General features: G+C 38.6%; 1 pseudogene; it reads right to left on the reverse strand.

Annotated features, from left to right (window-relative positions):
- Positions 1 to 699: 699 nt before the first annotated feature.
- LOC102871338 lies at positions 700 to 3,164 on the reverse strand (annotated as a pseudogene).
- Positions 3,165 to 7,663: the final 4,499 nt, after the last annotated feature.

A 7,663-nucleotide genomic window follows, 5' to 3' on the forward strand; every position in this document is an offset into this window, starting at 1 on the left:
TCCTTGGAGAGGGACATCATGCTTGGGAGGATAGAGGGATGGTGCAGGAGGGGAAGGCCCTCTATGAGGTGGATTGATTCAGTGACTGGGATAATCAGGATGGGAGTGTCAGAGACAGTGCGATTGGCACAGGACAGAGCAGAGTTTAGGGCTGTTGTACAAAGGGTCGCTGTGAGTTGCAAGCGACTGGATGGCACATAACAACAACAACAACGAACAACAGATCACCAGATCCTTCTTCCACAGCACCTCAGTGCACACTAGAACCTCCAACCTCTCCATTACCTGTCAAGTGTGTTAACTGTGCCACCAAAGCCTCTTCACAAATGTCATCATCTATTACTGGAATACACTGATATCTTCCAAGATGGAATGCTTAATACAGAAAAGTCTAGATTTTTTTTGCTACTCCGATGTTCTCTTGGCTCCTAAAACCAGGAGCTACCCCGACATGTTTCTTCAAGTACATCAAGTTCACTGTCTGTAATCTTTGCAGTAGTTTACTATGAGACAACTGACAATGTTCAGTTGCATAAATAAGTAAGAAAAGCAGTTTGGGCTTTTCTTTCCCTTTCTCCAGCAAGACCTAAGAGTTTAATCTTCCAACTTGATGGTCTTGGAAAAGTTTCTGTCAATGTAGAAGACTTTGTATGGGGTTTGGGGAGGCCCCACGGTATACTTCCAGCTCATGGTTGTAGTTCAGCTATAGGTTCTGCTGCCGGGTGTGGGGGAAAGATTTCTAATGCCACATTTCAGCTTGAGAAACTTCAGTTTCTTGTTCTTGGTTTCAAATCCAGCTGTGTTCCATTGACCAAACTTGATTTCTGTCCACTTTATAGTTTCAAAAGCTCCTGTCTTGCCCGATTCATGATCAATTTCTTCTTGCAAAGTCTTTCTCCTCATCTTGTCAATGTGTGCCTCATCCATGTTGCCTTTCTTTCCAACACCACCTCTAAGTCCGGGTCTGGTTCCTCCTTATAAGGTTCTCTCAATATCTGGCTCTCTTTTCTTCGTCGTCAGGGCCAATTTCTCCATGTGTGGCGGCTCTGTCTGCTTCTCAGACTTGCTTTTCTTATTCACTGGGATTCTGGACCTATCTCCTACTGGAATGTGTTCCAGGACCTTGACTTTGTCTTGTTGTGTGTGGTTTTGTGTTTTTGTTTTTCTTTTTTCCCCCATCAGCCTCTTTCCTAAGGCTGCTCCCCATGGATTTGAAGGCCTGGAAGTGGATGAGGGCCTTGTTCCCCTCCTGGTGTATTTTATTCTTCTTCTTTACCTTGACTTGGTGTTCCCTGGGGCTTCCCTGCTTCCGTTTCTGCCCCAAGACCACCAGCTCCTCACTCACCCTCCTTAGAGCACAAGGATAGGGTCATATTCCTGGCATCAAAGAGCCAGGGTCTCAGGACCCACAAGGCTATGCTATTATAAGTGCGTTTCTCCTTGTGTTTTTGACCTTCTTCCTAGCTCTTTGGCTTGTCTAGGACTCAGAGAGGTCTTTACTCATTAGTCTGTGTGGCACAGGGGACCTCCTCTTCTTTGTCCTTCCGTGCTCTGACACTCAGTGAAATCAATCATCTGCTTCCTGGAGCTTCCTGGAACTGAGTAACCCTTCTACCTACCTGGCTGGAAGCACAGTTTTGAGTTCTAAACGATCTAAATGAGGTTTCTTTTTCTTCTCTAGAGGTGCCTGGACCACATTCTTACAGAGGGATATACCTATTGGTATATATACATACCTACCTATAAACCTACAGAACAATCTCACTGATTTCACATGCAAGCAAGATTTTACTGAAGATTATCCAAAAACGACTGGAACAGCACATCAACAGAGAAATACCAGAAGTCCAGGCTGGGTTTAGAAGGGGTCGTGGTACTAGAGATATTGTAGCTGATGTTAGATGGATCTTGGCTGAAAGCAGGGAATACCAGAGGAATGTCTATCTGTGTTTCATTGACTATGCAAAGGTATTTGTGTAGACCATAACAAACTATGGCTGACTCTGAGAAGAATGGGAATCCCAGCACACTTGATCGTTCTAATGCAAAACTTATACTTGGACCAGGAGGCAGTCGTCAGAACAAAGCAAGGGAACACTGCATGGTTCAAAATTGGGAAGGGCGTGGGCCAGGGATGCGTCCTATCTCCATACCTTTTCAACCTATATGCAGAACAGATTATCCGAGAGGCTGGGCTCTATGCGTAGAAATGTGGGGTCAAGATTGGTGGACGATTTTTCAATAATCTGCATTATGCATATGACACAACCCTGCTTGCTGAAACTGAGGAGGACCTGAAGCACCTGCTGCAGAGTGTCAAGGACTGCAGTCTACAATATGGATTGAGGCTCAATGTCAAGAAGACAAAGATTCTCACCACTGGACCAATTGGCAGCATCAGGATGGATGGTGAAGAGACTGAGATTGTACACAGCTTTAGTTTTCTTGGCTCCATGGTCAACAGTCTTGGCACCAGCAGCCAGGAAATTAAAAGGCATATTGCCATGGGAAAGTCTGCTGTTAGGGACCTCTCCAAAGTACTGAAGAGCAATGGTGTCTCTCTGGAGACTAAGGTGCATCTGATACAGTCTTTGCAATCACTTGTTATGCATCAGAGAGTTGGACAATGACCAAGGAGGATAGAAGGAGAATTGATGCCTTTGAGCTGTGGTGCTGGAGAAGAGTACTGAGAATACCTTGGACTGCTAGGGAAACAAACAGATTTGTCCTGGAAAGGGTTAAACCAGGTGACTCCTTGGAGGCAAGGATTCTGAGGCTCCGTCTACCATACTTTGGACATGTTGTGAGGAGAGACCGGTCCTTGGAGAGGGACATCATGCTTGGGAGGGTGGAGGGACAGCGCAGGAGAGGAAGGCCCTCTATGAGGTGGATTGATTCAGTGACTGGGATAATTGGGATGGGAGTGTCAGAGACAGTGTGATTGGCACAGGACAGAGCGGAGTTTAGGACTGTTGTACATAGGGTCGCTATGAGTCACAAGTGACTCGACGGCACATAACAACAACAACAAACCTGTAAACCTCAGTGACATAATCCTCTTTTAGACCTGATTACTGAACCCCTGGCTCTTTGACCACTTTCTTTCTCTTTTTCTTTTCTGGGAGCCCAGAGCTTACTTCTGCTTGGTGGGTCTTAGTGATCATTCCCATCAGCCAGGGCTCCCCACCTCCACATCGAAGAAATGTTGTAAGAAAAGAAATTTAGTGAGTGTTACTAACATTTTATTTTAGACAAAAGGATTTTCTTTAAACTTTTGTTACGATTTGAGCAAAAGTTCAAAAAGCATATTGTTTAGTTAACCAATTACTTACGAACATTTTGTTCCATATAGTTTATTACAATACCCACAGTATCTGATTGTCCATTTATTCCATATTGCTTTCTTTTGCACTCATTTTAATGAGTATTTGTTATTTATGAATGAATGTTATACTCCTCCCCTTCTCTGATAATACCAGTATGATTCTTATTGTGTATAAAATTTTCCTTGGCTTTTAAAAAAATTCCTTTTTTTAAAATTTTTTTACTCTTTTTAAAAATTAATTTTAATTCAAGTTTACAGAGACTTTGGATTTACATCCATTCATTATTGTACTTTTCTTCTTGACCACCCCCCCTCATCTTTGAAAAGGTAAAGAAAAATTCTTTCATTGTTATACAGTCCCTCTAGTGATCTATACGGTCCTGAGGAGCAACTGGTGGATTCAAACTGATTGCCTTTGGGATTGCAGTGCAGTTTCGTACCATTAGGCCACCAGGGGCTATATAAAGCTTTCCGTGTCTTTTTGTAGTAATGGCCTTACAGAACAGTTGTATTTCTATGTTTTTTTGTAACTGACTCATTTCACTAAGTATAATCTTCTCTAGATTCATTCATGTTATACAATATTTTGCAAATTCTTTAGTTTTTCAATATTGCATAGTACTTCATTTCATGAATGTACAATAATTTTTCTATACATTCATTTATTGATAGACACTTTAGCTGTTTCTAACTCTTTTCTGTTGTGAATAATGCTACAAGTATAGGTACACACACACACACACACACACACACACATCTGTTCTTGTTGAAGCATTTATTTCTTTAGAATATATACTTGTTGTGTTCTGTAGAGTTGGAACCAAACCATAGCTGACTTCCAGCAGGTTTTCAGAGACAGTAAATTGCACAGGAGGAGATGGCCCATTCTTCTTCCTCAGAGCACCTGGTAGATTAGAACCGTGCATCTTTGGATTGCAACAAAGGTTCTTACCACAAGCCCACCATACTTAGGAGTGGAATAACTGAATCAAATGATACTTCAGTTTTTCACTTTTTAAGGAAATTCCAGGCTGCTTTCCGTATTGGGTGCAACATTTTATATTTTCACCAGCAATTAATAAGAATTCTAATCTCTAATGTTCTCACGAGCATTTGTTATTTACTGACTTATAGATCTTTACTGCTGTTTTAGTGAGGTTATATATTACTATTGTTTAGATTTACATTCCAGTAATAACTAATGATCTTAAGCTTCTCTTCATGTGTTTGTTAATTATCTGTATGCAGTCTTTGATGAAGAGTTCTATTCATATCTTCTGCCTATTTTGTAAGAGGATGGTTTATATTTTTCTTGTCAAAGTGTTTTAATTTTCTATTGATTTTAACTTATGGTCTTATTTTTAGATATGTCTTTATCAAAGTATTTTCCCCAGTCTATACGATTTTAACCTACAAAGGATAATTTTACTGATTCAGACCATAGTCTTTTTAATCACTTGTTATGCATCTGAAAGCTGAACAATCAATATTAGAAGAAAAGTTGATATCTTTGAGCATGGTTTTGGAAAATTACTCAATATCGTATGGACATCCAAAGAACAGATAGTCTTGGAGAAGGTGCAGTCACGGTGCTCCTTGGAGGCAAGGATGGTGATTCTTTGTCTCACATACTTTGGCATCTTTCTAGAAGGGGTTATTCCTTGACGAAGAGCATCATGCTTGAGACAGAAGAATTGTGAAGAAGGGAGACCCTTAACCAGATCACAGATTGTGAGTGTGGCACAAAATAGGACAGGGTTCGGTCATAGCCTATGTGACAGCTTTAGATACCAATGAGTAGACAAAGACTCATAATAACCGTATGAACAACAACTCTGAACACTGACCTATTTTGAGCCAACCTCATTGTCTCTGACATATGTGCCTCTATTACACAGTCACTTTTGTCAATCCATCTCATTCAGTGTCTTTCTCTCCTACACTGACCCTCCACACTTCTAAGCATGATGTCCTTCTCCAAAGATTGATCCCTTCTGAGAATATGCGCAAAGTATGTGAGATGATGAAATGTCACAATCCTTAACTCCAAAGAGCAACTTGGTTTCATCCTTTCTAACATAGATTCTTTGTTCTCTTGGCTATCCATGGCATGTTCAATACTCTTCTCTAGCACAACTCAAAGACATTTATTCTTCTTCTATCATCTTAATCATTATCCATTTGTGTTTCAGATGAATAGCAAGTGATTGAGAAGACCATGGATGCATCAGGTACATCTTAGTCTCTAAGGGGTTGACATTGTTTTTTTGTTGTTGTTGTTGTTTTTTTGGGGGGGAGGTTGACATTGTTTAACCTTAGCACTCTGGAGAGGTCCCTGATGGAAAATTTTCCCGAAGCAAATCGTTTTTTTATTTCCTGACTACTGGTGATAAGTATGTTGATTGTGCATCCAAGCAAGATGAAACTGTTAACCTCAGTCTCTTCTCCATCTATCATGATGCTGTCAGCAGATCTGGTGGTGAGAATATCTGTTTTCTGATGTTAGGATGCAGTCTGTATTGAAGACTATAGTTCTTGACTTTCTGTAGCAAATGCTCCAAGTCCATCTCAGTTTCTGTGAGCAAGGTTGTGTCATCTGCATAATGCAGGCTGTTGATGAGTCTTCCTTCAATCCCAATGCCGCTTTCTTCTTCATCAAGTTTAGCTTCCTGAATGATCTGTTCTGCATACAGATTGAAAAGGCATCGAGAAAGGACACATCATAGGATTTTAAAAACTATTTTGGAGAAAATAATGTTTTGAAGCACATAGGATTTCCTTTTAAGAAAGCTCCATTCATCTAGTTTATCCTCTTTGTATTGTGCAGTTTTGGTGATATTTTATATTCTATTTGTGTTTTGGATAAAGATTTTGGAGATTTTTTTAAAAAGGATATTTCCCCTATACTTAAATTTAAATATAACAAGTTATAGAGAGTCGTGTTTTGATTTTTAAGGAGGAAATGTTTTCTTTTTTTAAAAAAATTGAGGTTTTATTGTAAGTTTATAAAGAACTTGGATTTCCATTCATTCATTGTTACACACTTTCCTCTTTGTCCCCAACCCTCCATAGTTCACTTTTTCCTTTGGAAAAAAAAGTTCTTTCACTATTATACAGTCCCTCCCCCCCAACCATTTTACTCTATAAAAGAAATATATTATTGCCTAATTATATATTTCTTATTATTTATATTAAAAGTTTTATTTATATTTTTATTATTGGTATGTCAAAAGTCCACAATAAAAGGACATAAAGAGGAAATATGTTCTAATTTTCTATAACATAATTTCTATAATTTTTTTATAGAGAGATTCTCTTCTTGTATGACCTGGCCACAACTTTTGCTGCTGCACAGCCCTGGCCTTTCTCCCCTACCCATATGGACAACTTGCAAATGAGTAAGTTTCCACTTTTTAAGTGGAATTTATGTCATCTCCTGTTTGGGAGTCTTATACTTTGCTCTATATTTACTTTTGCTCTATAGCTTGGATTGAAAATGCAGTCCCAAACTATAAAAAACCTAGTTTCAGGTGTTTCTTTGATAAATTTGGGAGCAGGGGAAAGCCCCAAATGTGAAATAGTATAGGAAGAACTATCTACTATTAGTAGTATATGAAACAGTCAAATCAGAATAATATTTGCATATAAAAGAGCAGATTTATATTTAGGATAGAGTAGAGACAAAGGGCAGGACACAACTCAAGGATTGAATTTCAGAACATGGGCACTTTTTTCAAAATGGAAATACAATTTGCATAAGGTGAAATGCACTAAATCATTAAGTTTTTATTATTAAGTTTCTGCACAACTTGATCAGCCTTTATCCCACACCTTAATTACAATAACGGTTTCTGCAGCTCAGATCTCTCACACACTGGTCAGCCCAAGAAGTTACTATGCCTATATTTCCAGTCAATTCATCAGTAATATTTTTATTTCTGTTTTCCTGAATTAATTTTATCTGTTCTTGAACTTCATGCAAGCAAATGATTAGTATAAGTTATTTTGTGTCTATTTTTTTTGTTCAGTTTTACATATTGACAGTCATAAATGCTACTATGTATAATCTGTAATTCTGGTGTTTTTCCTCTTAAGCAGTAGGACATTGTTTTCTGGATATCTGGAAACTGTGCATCAGTGAAAAAAATATCTATTATTCATTTTTAGCATTTTTGTGCATATATTTTTTGTGCATATATTTTATTTCTCTTAAATATCTAGGAGTGAAATTGTTGTAATATAAATTACATATAGGTTTAATTCCCCTTAGCCCTCTGTCAGTTTTTTGTTCTATAGTGGCTTGCTTATTGCTGTGATGTTGGAAATTATGCCATATAT

Source organism: Elephantulus edwardii, unplaced genomic scaffold (assembly GCF_000299155.1).
Source record: "Elephantulus edwardii isolate Elephantulus edwardi_28Jun2011 unplaced genomic scaffold, EleEdw1.0 scaffold00299, whole genome shotgun sequence".
Taxonomy (NCBI): Eukaryota; Metazoa; Chordata; class Mammalia; order Macroscelidea; family Macroscelididae; genus Elephantulus; species Elephantulus edwardii.